General features: G+C 32.2%; 3 long non-coding RNA genes across 3 annotated transcripts in view; 1 reads left to right on the top strand and 2 right to left on the bottom strand.

Moving 5' to 3' along the window:
• LOC146922027 (uncharacterized) overlaps positions 1-2,881 on the bottom strand; it is a 4,427-nt gene extending 1,546 nt beyond the window's left edge. Inside the window, exons 1-2 of the long non-coding RNA XR_015012329.1 lie at positions 1,363-2,881; positions 1,001-1,055 (exon numbers count right to left, since the gene is read on the bottom strand). This is a non-coding gene — a long non-coding RNA (uncharacterized LOC146922027). The remainder of the gene's footprint in view (positions 1-1,000; positions 1,056-1,362) is intronic.
• A 2,389-nt stretch (positions 2,882-5,270) lies between these two features.
• On the bottom strand, positions 5,271-8,024 carry LOC146922026 (uncharacterized). Its single transcript, XR_015012328.1, has 2 exons — positions 5,891-8,024; positions 5,271-5,776 (listed from the first exon to the last, which is right to left on the bottom strand). It is a non-coding gene; the product is annotated as an uncharacterized LOC146922026 (long non-coding RNA).
• A 5,066-nt stretch (positions 8,025-13,090) lies between these two features.
• Positions 13,091-15,523, top strand: LOC146922025 (uncharacterized). The gene is made up of 3 exons (XR_015010823.1): positions 13,091-13,399; positions 13,491-13,696; positions 15,428-15,523. It is a non-coding gene; the product is annotated as an uncharacterized LOC146922025 (long non-coding RNA).
• Positions 15,524-16,780: the final 1,257 nt, after the last annotated feature.

Below are 16,780 nucleotides of genomic sequence, written 5' to 3'. Positions count from 1 at the left end.
ACCATGACACTATGGCACCTACAATATACATGATTTGCGCATCCTCATGTATCCATTTCTGCATCATTCACATCAGAACATGAATGACCCTCACTCATCCAATCATTAAATTTAATGATACAACAGATAAGGACTTAATGTGATTGAAGGGTTTCCATGAATTTGTTTTGAAGAGTTTTTGTTCATAACATCTGGTATAAACTAATGAAACTAAACTTTTTTCAATGTCCTTTTCATGTATATTTTTTAAACTCTGATAAACTGCCATTCAGAAAGCGCGTAATCTCTGACCACATTCATTGATAGCTATTTTACCACATACTCATTTTACTAACAGACCAAAGTTCAACAACCATAATTTATTCAGCAACTATTACGCCTGCAACTGAGGGTAAAAATGGATAATAGTCTACCATACCATATATTCAACAACCATATACATTGACATGATCAAACTTCTAGCTTACCATAATTTTTTTCGATGCACGGCAAGTAAATGTCAACCATGTGTTGATTAAGGATTGTTAACTTAATTGGTTGTCCATCATACAAAAAGATTGAGAATCATGATAGCAATTACTATCATATATAAAATTAAGATGAAATGGATTTTCATTATTTATTTGGGTGAATATCTATCTTTTTTAAACATACAAAATATGAGTTGATATAGAAAACTCAAATTGGATGTCGCTGCTGTTCATCGAAAGATAAAATAGGCATCCACAGATTCACATGGTTTACTCTAGAGCGAATATCAAATCCATGAGATTCAAGCTTAAAAAGAAAACATCCTTCAGTAGTATCCTAAATCATTGATTGTAGAAAGAAAAAAAGTATAAACTTATTGTAGAAAAGAAAACATCCTCACAGGTTCTTGCCAACACTGAACTGAAGCATCTATGAAGCAGCATTGTTACACACACAAAATAAATTAATTTTGGCATAAAACAGTAGAATGAAGAGTAATCTTGCGAAAATCATGAACAAAATAATTAACCTCAGCTGATTCAACCAAATCTTCGATAGTTGTAGAAAATTATCAGAGAGAGGGACTGTAATCAGACCAGTAAAACAAATTAGAAACTTTAGGCAAATCATTAGTTAATTTTTTAAATGCACACAAAGGATAGAATAATGGTTATTGTAAAAGCTGCACCCTATAATTTTTTCTAAATCACGGTGGTGCACCGTGATTTTGATAAAGTCACCACAGAAACCCAAAATAAGCTTGGATAAAAAATATACACATCTAAGTATAACCTTATGAAATAAGCTCCTTATAACAGTCAAAGAAAACTACCTTAAAACTCAATTTAAATTACTTGCAACTTGAAATAATATGAAAAAGGAAGACATTACACATGTAGAGCAGACTCTAATAGATAATGTTGTTTCTTCCTCATTTTCCTTTGTCCCTAGAAGCCACAAACCAAGCTTAGTCGCCTTAAGATTCTGATCGTTCTCATATGTCACTCTGCCTTCATAAAATGATACAGATAATGAGCAAACACCTTTATAGAAATGATTCCTCAAAAAAAAAAAACTATAGAGAAATGAGAAAATACTCGTGCCTTGGTTGAAGTCAATAGAGAAGAACATAGCAAAGTACCTTGATATAAAGTAAGCTACAATGTGATTCCATAAGTATGCCCACTTGCAAAAATATGTAACACACTTCATATGTTCTTGCCAAATGATTAGCAACACAGAATGAAAAATAATAGCAGATTCATATGTTCCTTTCATGAACCAAAATCATATGTTAAATAATTAAGAGGTAATTACATATTGTCAAGCAAGATACTACAACAAATATCAGCGACACACACAAAGAAGTGGAGAACAACAAAACATATATAGCTTTAAATCAAGGCAAGCTTGATGCAAATACAATGTTTCAAAAAGCAGGACACAAAAAGGAAAGAACTATAAGTGAAAAACCTGAAGGGGAAAGAAACCTGTAAAAGCATCACCTTCTCATCAAAGCCTCACTCTCCATCATCATCTTCAACATGTGAACTCAAACCTAGTCACACTAACTATAAGAGAAGTTACAACTCCTAAAGAAACAGAAGAAAAAAAATATGCTAGCATAAATTGTGTGAGAAGGAAATAGTAAAATTGAAACCACGTTAAATCACTTCTATCAAATTGCGAAGTTGGTGAGATGAAATAATATTTATAAAAAGATATTGAAGTGATACCAATGAAACAACCAAAAAATACAATTTTCGTACCTTTTTTGCTTATGATTGTAGCTAGTTCTTTGAACAATGGAATGAATAGACAACATGAACGACACAACAATTAAATCAAAACAATAGACATACAAATTTGAATGGAAAAAGTGCAACAAAATTTAGGATTTTGTTACCTCCTTTTTGTATTCCAGAACCAACTACATCCTCTTAATATACCATAAACAAATACATGTTGCATCACATCTTCAAAATGACCCGGATCTTAAAATACACATAAATCACAAAAATGATTTAAAATCAAAACACGGATTAAGATTTATATTAACTTTCTTCAGTGGAACAGAGGTGAAATTATCACAACATCCTAACCTAATTCAACCTTTATATCCATTCCATTTCTTTCCATCAGCTTTCCCAACCTAATTCAAATTCACGGTAAAACTATATCGCTTCACAAAACTCACCACAACAACGGATCTGTTGCTTGGATTCTCTATCGTAAACCTCTCTCTGAATTCATACCTAAAAATCACAAAACAAAAATCATCAGAATCAAATCGAACTTCAACAGAACAAATTCATGACGTAAACAATCACCCTTCGGTCGCCGTCTTGGATCCATCAATTTGTGCGTTCAACAAATTGATGTGTGCAAGCGAGTAACTCGCTTAAATGATTGAAGCAGAAAGAAAAAGAGATCGAAAAGGCCATGGTCACAGCAGCAGTGTCGCAGAGAGAAGGAGAGAGGGAGAGAACTGACCGTGCGGTAATACGTGATTGCATAAGGAATGGGGGGAGAGGGTTGGCGGTGGTGACGATGATAAGAGGAAGAAGAAGAAACGCGTGAGAGAAAGAGAGGAAAAATTGTTAGGTTTAGGTTTAAATTAGGTTTCGTAATTAAGATTTAGGTTAGGGTTAAAACAGGAATTTTAGTCATTAGGGTTTAGGAAAAATTAGGGCTTCAAAATTGGCTTGGGACAACTTTTATATATAGAATAGATTAAGATTAAGATGTGATTAATCATATCGTTTGTGTATGATGTCGCTGTTATCAATTTTGCTATACCTTTGAATTCGATTCAAGAGAGCTGTATTTGTCAAGTGTTGACACTACGGTGTACAGTAGGCATGTTGCGTTAATTTCTTGAATTTGATTCAATTTTAGTATCTCGCACATCCCTTTTGTTTTCGGTGGCAATTACTACTTAAATATTATTTTATGAAAAGAGTTTCGTAAAGAGCCTGCATCAATTTTAAGTTGAATCAATTTGGTATGTATCTTGGCATATTGTATACGGTTGTTGTTATTGCACATGATTGATTGAACCAAATTATATCCAGCAAATTATCGGTCTTAGAAGTGATGTTTGATTTGCTTAAAATTTGTAATGGTGATTTAAAGCAATTTTGTTTTACAAAGGTTGAATTACTCTCAATTGTTAAAAGGTCATCAATTCTTTTTAAAAGGCTATTAAATATTAAAGATCATGATTTGCTGGATGTTGAAGGATTCAAAAATGTGTTTTATTAATTTAAATTTTGAATTTAAATTAGTTACAAGATTTCCGTATAATATGCCTTAATTGATGTTTTTTTTTTTAATAGTTTAATAATAATATTAAAGAGCTGATCTTATTATTTATTATTAAATATTTAAGAAAATAATAATATAATTGAATTAGATTCTATTGCCATTAAGCCATGATATATTCGATATCTTTATACTAACATTTTAGAGTTTTTAGAAATGCACCATTTCAAGATTTCTCTCCTCTAAAAATGTCCACCTCATCATAATCCTATTTGGCATTTGTTCCAAAAATCTCTCCTAATTTTTAATGCAATCTAAATAATAATAACTATTATTAAAAACCATTTTTTAATATAATTATTAAATAACTATTGTTTTGATTAAGATTTATATGTTACATTAAAAATTTGGTACGTTACAAACAAATAATTATTAATAAAATTAGTGTTTCGATTAAGATTCATACATTACCTTATTACATTAAAAATTTGATACGTTACAATCAAATAATTATTAATATAATTAGTATTTTGATTAACATTTATACGTTACATTAAAAAATTTGCTGGTTACAAAATTATAATTAATATAATAACTAATAATTTGTAAGTTACTGTTAGATTTTAATTGTTTTTTTAGGGATATTAAAGTTCAATTGTTATATAATTAACGTTTTGTCGGTTACATGAATAAATTATATTTTAAATTTTGGTCCGTTACACAATTACAATAACATACTAATTAAATTTTTTTGTTGGCAGTGATACTAATTAAAAAATTAATTATAGTATCCTTCAAAAAAATTAATTATAGTAATTAGTTTTTGAGGTTGTATAATTAATTTTTATTCGTTATAAAATATATTACTTAAAAAATTGCAAGATATTATTAAATTTCAAATGTTATGAAGTTAATTTTTTTGTATGTTACATGAAATATAATACAATCATTTAATGCATATTTTATAAAATTAAAGACGTTGTTAATATTAATTTTAAAACGGTTAAATTAATAACTAACTGATATTAACGGTTATGGTACTATTTTTCTATATAAATAGTAGCGCCTTGGGATACGAGTAAGCAACAATCACAAATTATAGCTATTCTTCATCTGTTATCTGCTTCTTTAATATCTATATTCTGGTTGTTTCTGTAATTTTTTCTATTGGAAAGAAAGATGTCTATGAAACACGACTTCATCTTTGATGTTTCGCCAAGAAAACAGTCGTGGACATTGGTTGTGAGGGTTGTTCGTGCTTGGTTTGTTCAAGACTACAAAAATAAAAAAAAAACTACCATTTTCCTTGGATGTCTATGAAACACGACTTCATCTATGATGTTTCGCCAAGAAAACAATCGTGGACATTGGTTGTGAGGTGTCATACCCCAATTTTTGACCTAAGGATCCTCCATTCATACACCGACACGTGTCCTGAGACTCTAATCGATCTGTCTTTTCAATTAAAAAATTCGGGCAGAGAGGTATTTTAAAATACCTCATTTTTTGGTTCCGAGTTGGGCCCCTCTTCTCACTTTATTTCTTTTTTTATTATATTATTTATTTCATTTTTAATTCCATCTTTTATTTAAGTTTTTTTAACTAACTTTAACTTTGTTTAAAAATATTTCTTTTATTCTAGTTTTAATTTTAATCTCATTTTAATTTTAATCTCATTTTAAATTTCAATCTCATCCTTTTTAGTCTTTATCCTTTTTCATTTCATTATTTTCATTTTATAGTGCTTATCTCTTTTTATTTTCTTTATTATTTTGTATTATTGTCCAAAAAATGTCCAAGTTCATGACACAGCCTTCACGCCTCAATCTGAACACGTTTCAATCCTCATCTGCAGCAACAGACTTTGCTTTTCCTCCTCCTCAAGCCACAAGCTTTCTGTGATTTTTTAACAAACCCTAAAGTCACAATCCATTCCCTATAAATTAAATCTGCAACACACAGAGAAAAGGAGGCCAATTTCAACGCACAATCAAGGCCAATTCACCACAATTTCACAGCAGCCGAAACTTCATCAAAAAACCTGCACACAAATTCAATTCACAACACAAGTTCATCAGCCGCAATTCACAACACAAATACCAAGCCGAAATTCACAAGAAAACTCATCATAAACCTACAAAAAAAACTCACGCACAATTCAACATCAAACCTGCGACCTCACAAGCCCATTTCAAACCGACAACCATCAACATCCCTCAAAATCCAAACCGTCAATCCCTCCCAACATCAATTTCAAACCGACACTAATCCACACACCGCAAATCGACGGCGGCGAGGACAGTCACAACCGCACAACACAGCCGCAGCCTATACCGTCACACACACAGTAAGGCACAACATCTGCGACGTCACCAGAGGGCGGAATCGCAACAGCAGATACGAAGGAACAAAGGAACATCAGCCAACACCAACAAATCGGACACCACAACACAAGCACCTGTACAACCAACGGAACCGGATCCGAACAAAGGCATAAAAGGTATGTTTTTTTGTCATAGTTACCGATTTAGGTTCATAGCATGATGTTTGTTTGAAATTTTTTTAAGAGGAAGAACTAGGAAGAATCGTAATAAAAAAAAGAAATAGGAGAAGAATAGGAACAAAGAGAACAAGAGAAGAGCAATTTCGGAAGTTTTAAAAAAAAAAAAAGAAGAGGAACCATATAGAGAGAGAGAGAACAGAGAACGAGAGTGGAGAAGAGGGTAAGAGAGAGATGAAATGTTGAAAGTGAAACAAAAATCAGTGTACTTGTGATTTATAAGACCATGCAATCCTATGTGCGCGCACCTACCCTACCAACATACACCCTCGCATCTCAGCCCTTTAATTCTAATCTTATGGCTACTGAGTCTTCTCCTATAATCAAATCAAAGCCACTCGATTTTAATCAGACGGCCCTGATCAAACCCTCTAGCCCAAACGTCCTCTGGGCCCAATTCAGCTTTGCTTACTTCCTGCACCCCCTCCTGCATTCATATCTTTTTTAAATACTCTCATGCTTTTCTTTCATTCTTACATTTTATTTTGCTGCATTTTTTAGGTCATTTTATTTCTATTTGTCATATTTCATTTTTTAGTAGCATCTAAATGATCGCCATTCATTTTCCAATAATTACAATGCACATTAGAAAACCATTCATGCATTTTTTGTTTCAACTACATTTCATCGTATCTCATATTATTGTAGTTTACTTTTTGCATTTTTATTTCGTTGTTAAGCATTTTTGAATTATTAGTTTGTATATTAGGCTTTGATATAAATCACTCATGCATATTAGTATAGTTTCATCATCTTAATTTATTTATTTTTGTCGGACTTTAGAATGTACATTAGGTTTAATAAAAATACGTCTTTAGTTTAGGTTTACTACCATGCATGTTTATTTTTATTTTTTCTCTTTCACATTTAATTTATTAGACTAGGCTGCATACCTATCGTTCATTTATCCATTGCACGTTTGTTGATTTGTTATGTCATTTATTTTTATCATATAGAATTCATATTGCATATTAGGTTTAGATGCAAATAATTCATGCATTTCTTAGTTAATTTTAGCATTGCACATTTTAATTTAGTTTTTAATTCATTGTATATAACTTAGAATGTAATTAGGCTTTAATGTAATTTATTTATTTTCTTGCACATAAATTAGAATGTAAATAGGCCTCAATGTAATTTATTTATTTTTATCGCAGACCGTAGAATGTACTAATAGGTTTTTGTAATAGCTTAGGTGCATGTGTGCGTGCGTGTGTGTATGCCTTTCCTTATTATGCTTCTAGGTTAGGTTAAAGGTCCTCGTGGTGGTCCAACGCCACCATCAGGTGCCTACGCTTTTATTTTTCTGCTCCGTTAGTTTAATTTCATTCCAATCATTTCAAAATAACAAAAAAAACATGCAAATAGTTCAAAAACACAAAAACATTTTTTAAAATAAACCTTGATCCTAAATCAAGTGACGTCTTTTTTTATTTTCTTTTCTTAGTCAAATTTCAATCCACTTAATTTCACTTTGAGTAATTTTCTTTCAATATTAAAAAATACAAACAAATATCATTTGCCACTTTGGCTTTCTTTTATTTTAAAACTTTTTTTTTCAAACTAATAAAAAACACTCAACCAATCAAACGTCATTTTCTACCCCGAACTACGAGGTTTTGATCCCTCACGGGTACGTAGGCAGAGGACACTCGTCCTTCCAAATCAATAAAATGTAGATAATTAGGTCTTCCTTTTTTTAAACATTTCAAATTCTTTTTTTCAAAAATAAGCAAGTTATAGCACATTAATTAAATAAAACCAAGAGGTTCCCGTAGAGTACTACGGACATAAAGGGTGCTAACACCTTCCCTTTATGTAACTAACCCCCGAACCTAAAATCTTTTCAAAATGGGGTGTTTGAACTTTTTTTCCCCTTTTCTTAAAAAATTAAATGTTCAGTCGTGAAATAATCAAGCGAGTCAAAAGCTAACAAATAGCCTTGATCTCCGAAAAATGACGCGATACATGAGGGTTGTTCGTGCTTGGTTTGTTCAAGACTACAAAAATAAAAAAACTACCATTTTCCTTGGATGTCTATGAAACACGACTTCATCTCTGATGTTTCGCCAAGAAAACAATCGTGGACATTGGTTGTGAGGGTTGTTCGTGCTTGGTTTGTTCAAGACTACAAAAATAAAAAAACTACCATTTTCCCTGGAGTTGGTTCTAATGGATCGAAAGGTTATTTTTCGTATCGTTTTAGTTTTTTTTTTGTATTTTTTTTGTTTAAAGTATAGTGTTTTAATCTTTATCTAAGGTGATCGAATTGGTACGTCTATACGAAAAACATTGATTTACAAGTTCAAGGATCAGCTCCAAGAGGGAATGGTGTTCATGATTTTCTCATTTGACGTTGCTTGCAACAGTAGTTCGTATAGACCATCACGCATCGAATACAAACTGAATTTCATAATCAACACAAAAATCAAACTCTCTGCAATATAACATTTTTATATAACATTAGGAAAAGGTATGTTTTTTTTAATATAACATTTTTGCACGATTCATTTATTGAATACATTTTTTTTATTAAATTATAATATTATTGACAAATATTTTTTATTACAGCTTTCTTAGTGCAAATACAAATTTTCTTGCATCGAGATTGATCCAGTTACCAGATTCATCTCGCATACCTGTATATGAGGAGTTTCTCAAACTTACTCCTAGGACCAGTATTGAGGAGTTGAAGAATGTTAATAAGGTTTTTTGTTTTATTAGCGATCTATCTTGATAAAGTTTGTACGTCTTTTAGTATAATGTTATTTTGTATGGTGATGCAGGGCACCTCTTTTATTGTGTTGGGAAAAATTATTGAGATTATCGACGAGGATGGATGGTGGACACCGCTTGCTCATGCAACAAAAAGGTATATGTTGATTCTAACATGTACTTTTGTGAAAAGTGTGATCGTCATATTGTGCGCGTCACGCCTAGGTATATGCTAACTTAAATTTGTTGATATTTTTAATTAGCGTAAAGCACTATCCTTAAGTTTGTTATTAACACATCAAACCGTTTGATGCAGGTTCAAAATCAAGATTCGAGTAGTTGATGACAGCGTAAGTGCACTTTTTGGTTTATTTGATCGAGATGTTTCTAGATTGCTTAATAAATAATGTTCTGACATTATTGAGTCCAACAACATTGTTGTATGTATTTGTTCAACCTTTTTACAATACAATGCTCTAATATTATATTTATTTTGGAAATGTATAATTGTACACAAAAAATAATAACTAATGTATGATACTTTTATTCTTATGATATTTTGGCAGGGTGATCCATCTCATGATTTACCCAATGAGATTGCACAATTGGTTGGTACCGAGTCAATGACAATGGAATTACTATTTTCAATTGAATAAATTAATATTGTTATATGTATTGACCCTAAAATGAAAAAATATTTTAATTTTCAGATTATCAATTTACAATTTACTTGTGTTTTAAAATTACATAAATTCTAAAATACATATAAAAATTAAAGGCCGTTTTTTATTTCAAATAATTTTCTTCTATGAAAATGAATTATATAACCTTAAAAACTAATTACTATATTTAAAATTATAATTAGTAGGTGATTGTAATTGTGTAACGAATCAAAATTCAAAATATAATTTATTCAAGTTATTTATTATAATTTTGTAACCTACCAAATTTTTAATGTACCGTATAAATATTAATCGAAACACCTATTACATTAATAATTATCTGAATGTAACCGACTTAGTATTTTATGAAAAAAATTATTTGAAATTAAAAACGGCTTTTGTATAATAATTACAATTTAGCATGACTTAAAAATTAGGAGAATTTTTTGGAATACATGTCAATCCATCTTATTATTTTAATTATTTATTAATTAATTTTGAAGAGATATCTATTTGAATGTACTCTTTTTCTATCTTTTGGTGAATTTAAAAGGCAGTCTCTCACAAGTTTGTTGGCAAAAGTTAAGTTGTTCCTTTCCTAAAAAAAAAAAGTTAAGTTGTTCTGAGGTAAGTATTTATAACTATCAACTTGATTATTTTTTTATAATTGCATATGAGGAAATTTGAAGTTAGATATTTTTTTATAATTGAAATCCGAGAGAGTATTGTGATTAAATAAAAAAATGTAATAATTTTATTCATAGTGGTAGATTAAAACATAGGTAATCATACCTGTTTAATATATTGACTGACTGAGAAATCAAAGTTAATTTGAACTCTTATTAATTAGATATATTTTTAAGAATATATTAATTATTCATAGTGTTTTTATATTTTAAGCATAGTTTTACTTTTACTCACTATTTTATCGCTCTCACAAAAATAGTTATATCTTTATAAAATGTAACTTTTTTGTTCTCAATAAACGGTGATTTATTATTTCAATTTTAAATATGAAGATAAAGTACCAAATAATATCAAAAATTTGAAAAACTTATTTATTTGTAAACCCCGTTAAAGAATTTTAAATAAAATGTATCCCGTGCTTGGCACGGGTTGTTATACTAGTATTTAAATATGGCAGTGTGAAATTTGTAGCGAACAACTAGCATATTTTGTTTCAAGAATAAATATGGGATATTTTGTTTGAACCTGTTTTGGGAATGTATTCAATAGTATTAAAAACATTGAACTACATGCTAATATTATGAAAATTAGTTGCCCAATATTTGGCCTTTATATTAGACTTGCGTATCAATATCTTTCGGTTTCGGATCAGATGCGTTTTAGTGAATTATTTATAATTAGACTTGTCCAAAATATATGCAAGTTTCTTGGATGCCGTTTTAGTCAATTATTTTAATAATATTAATAGTAAGTGGTATTATTATTTATTATTAATTTTAATTGTGAATGGTATATGGTTATGACCTTAGTTTTTGGCGTTGATTTAGCTTATTTAAATACGACCTGCGTGTCGTGGTTTATATTATTTAAATACGACCTGCGTGTCGTGGTTTATTTTAATTATTTTATTTAAGTGTTAAATAATGTAATTGCTCAAGTTGGAGAGAAGACGACGCCAAAAGATAAGTCTGATGGAAAAGCTTGTGAAGTTTGTTCGTGGGTACAAGAATTGTAATAAAGTAGTTTATTTAATTCTTAGGCATTAGGAGGTCATAACCATACTACCTAATTTATTTTATGTATGTGATGCATGAAATGTATGTTTACTTAACGCATGTATGTGATGTATGTTTAACATGTTTTAGATGTATGTTAGCATGTATATTTTAAATGTTTTATATACTTGCTTTCTATGAGCATGAATGCAATGCATCTTTAAATACGTGTGTATGAGATACACATGTCAATGAGATTGAACGAAATAAAAATCCTTCAAATAGAATATGAAGTAAATTGTTTTCCAAAGTATAACACACTTCAAGACTAATATCGAAATGTGTAGGTTTCGCCTCCGCGAAGTGCACTTTCTATACTAGTAAGTTGTGGTGCGGTAATTCTATTTACTGATTGTTATTTTTGGATCTAACTTAACTAGATTATTTTAATAAGATTAAAATATATATATTTACTTCAAATGAAATATTAAGTTTAATGTTTTCCAAAAGTTTAACACTCTTCAAGACTAATATCGAATATGTGGGTTTTGCCTCCGTGAAGCACATATTTTATACTAGTAAGTTGCGGTGCGGTAATCCAATTTACCCAAGTGTTATTCCTAAGAACTATTACATGTTTCGATTCAATAAGGCTAGGCCGCTTTATGCCCTTTTTAGTGAAAGAAAAAGGGTCAAAAACAAGTGAAATCCATAAATTAAAAAGAAAATTCACTTAACCCCCATTTCGGCCGTTTTTGAAAACTCTAAAATCAACAATGGAAGTCGTAGATATTCTTGTTAGATTTCCTAGGAATTGTTACATGTTTGGATTCAATAAGGCTAGGCCACTTTATGCCATTTTTAGTGAAAGAAAAAGGGTCAAAAACGAGTGAAATCCGTAAATTAACAAGGAAATTCACTTAACCCCCATTACGGCCGTTTTTGAAAATTTTAAAATAAACCATGGAAGTGATAGATATTCTAGTTAGATATCCTGAGAACTATAACATATTTCGATTCAATAATGCTAGGCCACTTTATGCCCTTTTTAGTGAAAGAAAAAGGGTTAAAAACGAGTGAAATCCGAAAATTACCAAGGAAATTCACTTAACCCCCTTTCGGCCGTTTTTGAAAATTTTAAAATAAACCATGGAAGTCATAGATATTCTAGTTAGATTTCCTATGAACTATTACATGTTTCGATTCAATAAGGCTAGGCCACTTTATGCCCTTTTTAGTGAAAGAAAAAGTGTCAAAAACGAGTGAAATCCGTAAATTAACAAGGAAATTCACTTAACCCCCATTTCGGCCGTTTTTGAAAACTCTAAAATCAATCATGGAAGTCGTAGATATTCTTGTTAGATTTCCTAGGAACTGCTACATGCTTCGATTCAATAAGGCTAGACCACTTTATGCCCTTTTTAGTGAAAGAAAAAGGTCAAAAACGAGTGAAATCCGTAAATTAACAAGGAAATTCACTTAACCCCCATTACGGCCGTTTTTGAAAATTTTAAAATAAACCATGGAAGTGATAGATATTCTAGTTATATATCCTAAGAACTATTACATGTTTCGATTCAATAAGGCTATGTAATATCCCGCCTGTCAGTATCAGTATATTACCCGTTGACTGTGTCAGATGAATTAATTCATGAAAAGTAAGTTATTGGAAATATTTTATGAGGAGTCAGCTTATTACGGATAAAATATCAGTGACGTATTAAATACGCCTAGGGCAAGGGCATTTCCGTAATTTCATGGAAAAGGAATATTTATATGTTTTGTGTTGGAAAATATCTCACTTTCCTTATCTCTTTCTCTCTCTTAAATGTTGAGAAACAATTTCTCTCCTCCATCTCTCTTCTCTCACGCCTCTTTCTCTCCTCCTCTCTATCAAACCATCTCAAATCTTCTTCTTCTCTAGCAGGATTTCATGCTTTGATTTCTTATGTTGTCTCAAGTTTGAGAAGCTTGGGATTTGTTGTTGTCTCTACTCACCCTCTTTTCCTCTTCACCAATCTTTCATGAAATTTAATCCTCTCTTGGTAAGTTTCCCAAACTGGTTTCCTTGTGATCATTTAAGCTTGAGGAAGTATATATTATGTTTGATTTCTTCTATTTCTCCTCTTGATGAAGTGTATAAAAGTTAGGGTTTGGCTTATGGTAATAAGGGAGAGTAATCAAGCTAGGTTTTCTTCAAGATCAATCAAGGCCATGCTGTTATGAGTTGCAAGGAAAGATGACAAGAATGTATGGTTTGAGCAAAGGAAGCAAGAGGAACAAAACTAGGGTTTTGGCTTGATTGGGCTTAGGAGCTTGATAATGCTTCAAGAGCTTTTTAGGTGAGTTCCATAGATAGATTTCCCACCCCTTTGGGATTATGTTTATGCCATGTATGATTAATATGAACAATATGAAATTCTAGGGTCCAAGTATATGTTTAGTTACCCCATTTGTATGCCATGCTTGCTTGTCTTGTGAATACTTGCTGAGTTTATGTTTTACAGGTTTCTAATGATCCTAAGGGTCATATAACATTTAGAGACACTTGGTTTGAGGTTTTTGGGTCAAAAATACCATTTATAAGTGTTCTGGACTGTCCTAACTCGCCACAGCGAGCTATTACTCGCCACGGCGAGCTAGACCTGCGAATGGGGGGTCCTGCTCGCCCCCAACTCGCCACCGCGAGTAACCACTCGCCTCCCCAGTGAAATCACTCGCCTAGGCGAGTAAGATAGTGAGAATCTCATTGTTTTGCTCGCTTTAGGCAGGCATGGGGCTTGGCGATGCGGTTTTCTCCGTGGTGTCTTTTTGCGAATGTAAACCCCTCAAACCAAGGTCCTAAATGATGATCAAAGAAAGCATGATTCTTATGTTATGAGGCAAGTATTAAGCATGTTAGTAAGGCATGGCATACGATAGAAACAAGTTATGAACCGGGTAGCAAGTATCCATTAAGCGAGGGAAAACTAGAGCCTCGACATAGTTGTCGAGAACTAGTTAGTTAGCAAGAATTCCTAGATGTTGAGATGCGAAGTTTATTATCTTCGCCCATGAACAAGAATAAGATAACATGTATGTTAAGGTGTGGTTTGATTAGTTAATCACTCCACCATGATTAAGAATGTGCAAGCATGAACAAGTATGAGTTACCGCTAATCGGATCGATCAAGGATCCGAGGTAAATATGTATGCATGATTAGGTTTAACCTAAATGAATGACAAGACCATGATTTATGTAATGTAGGTGCCATGTCTCTTGCAATCCATGAAGGTATGGATTCAAGGGGTTCTCATGATGGGAACGGGGAAGGCTCCGTAAGGGGATCACATGGTACTGAGTAATTAAGATGTAGGTGGCATGTCTCTTGCAATCCATGAAGGTATGGATTCAAGGGGTTCTCATTATGAGAACGATTTAAGCCGTAAGGGACCCGCATGTCACTGAGGGAGTCCGATGTACGTACATCGGTCATGTATGGGATTGTACTCGGGGTTACTCCACCCGGGACTCTCCTTAAAATGAATCAAGATGATATTGTTTGTTCAACGCTAACCCAATATGAATGAACTTAGATACGTTTATGTATGATATGATTATGATTATGATATGTTCACGATCAAGCAAGAATGAATCTATGCACGTTTATGTTAAGAACAAGAGCATTAGATGCTATATGGCAAGTATAAGGCATGGAATAGAGTAAGTAAAGAACATGATACCGACGACGATCTTAGGTTTCCCCTAATTGTCCGGTTTAGAGTCGTGACATGATTATGTTATGTTTAGGCCTCGATACATAGAGTGTATTCTTGGCAACGCGGTTCTAGGTTCCCCTCAACCGCCATGACACGTATAGGAAGTGAAGCCTATAACAAGTTAAGATAAGACTATGACGGCTCTAGTATGCACGACCGTCTAGTATGCAAGTCCCCACACACGTATAATCAACCGCCAGGTTGTAATGTAGACACGTGGTGACCGTAGGTTTCCCCTTGAGGTTGCCTATAGCCTAGGATTTAGGGGAACTCACTGAGACATTATGTCTCATCCCAATCCTTATTTGTTTCAGATCATCAGGATGGATGGCAAGCTAGTAGCCGAATGGATTTTCAGCAAGAGCTCGTTCGTACCTGTAGCGTGAAGAATAAGGATCTCAAGGATGTATTTATTTTAGACAAGATATTATGTGATGTATTGTTATTGTACGAACGTGTTTTGTTGTATATTTTAATGTATCCAATACTAAATTCAACGCGCGTGCTAGACTTTCTAGATACGTCTAGTATGGGTGTTACAGGCTAGGCCACTTTATGCCCTTTTTAGTGAAAGAAAAAGGGTCAAAAACGAGTGAAATCCGAAAATTAACCAGGAAATTCACTTAACCCCCATTTCGGCCGTTTTTGAAAATTTTAAAATAATCCATGGAAGTCATAGATATTCTAAGTAGATTTCCTATGAACTATTACATGTTTCGATTCAATAAGGCTAGGCCACTTTATGCCCTTTTTAGTGAAAGAAAAAGTGTCAAAAACGAGTGAAATCCGTAAATTAACAAGGAAATTCACTTAACCCCCATTTCGGCCGTTTTTGAAAACTCTAAAATCAACCATGGAAGTTGTAGATATTCTTGTTAGATTTCCTAGGAACTATTACATGCTTCGATTCAATAAAGCTAGACCACTTTATGCCCTTTTTAGTGAAAGAAAAAGGGTCAAAAACGAGTGAAATCCGAAAATTAACAAGGAAATTCACTTAACCCCCATTTCGGCCGTTTTTGAAAATTTTAAAATAAACCATGGAAGTGATAGATATTCTAGTTAGATATCCTAAGAACTATTACATGTTTCGATTCAATCAAGGCTAGGCCACTTTATGCCCTTTTTAGTGAAAGAAAAAGTGTCAAAAACGAGTGAAATCCGTAAATTAACAAGGAAATTCACTTAACCCCCATTTCGGCCGTTTTTGAAAATTTTAAAATAAACCATGGAAGTCATAGATATTCTAGTTAGATTTCCTATGAACTATTACATGTTTCGATTCAATAAGGCTAGGCCACTTTATGCCATTTTTAGTGAAAGAAAAAGGGTCAAAAACGAGTGAAATCCGTAAATTAACAAGGAATGTCACTTAACCCCCATTTCGGCCGTTTTTGAAAATTTTAAAATAAACCATGGAAGTGATAGATATTCTAGTTAGATATCCTAAGAACTATTACATGTTTCGATTCAATAAGGCTATGCCATTTTATGCCCTTTTTAGTGAAAGAGAAAGGGTCAAAAACGAGTGAAATCCGAAAATTAACAAGGAAATTCACTTAACCCCCATTTCGGCCGTTTTTGAAAATTTTAAAATAAACCATGGAAGTCATAGATATTCTAGTTAGATTTCCTATGAACTATTACATGTTTCGATTCAATAAGGC

Source organism: Medicago sativa, chromosome 5 (assembly GCF_051527215.1).
Source record: "Medicago sativa cultivar Bolivia chromosome 5, Bolivia_mono, whole genome shotgun sequence".
Classification (NCBI taxonomy): Eukaryota; Viridiplantae; Streptophyta; class Magnoliopsida; order Fabales; family Fabaceae; genus Medicago; species Medicago sativa.
Note: the sequence above shows the minus strand (reverse complement) of the source record. Positions and strands in the feature narration are given on the sequence as shown.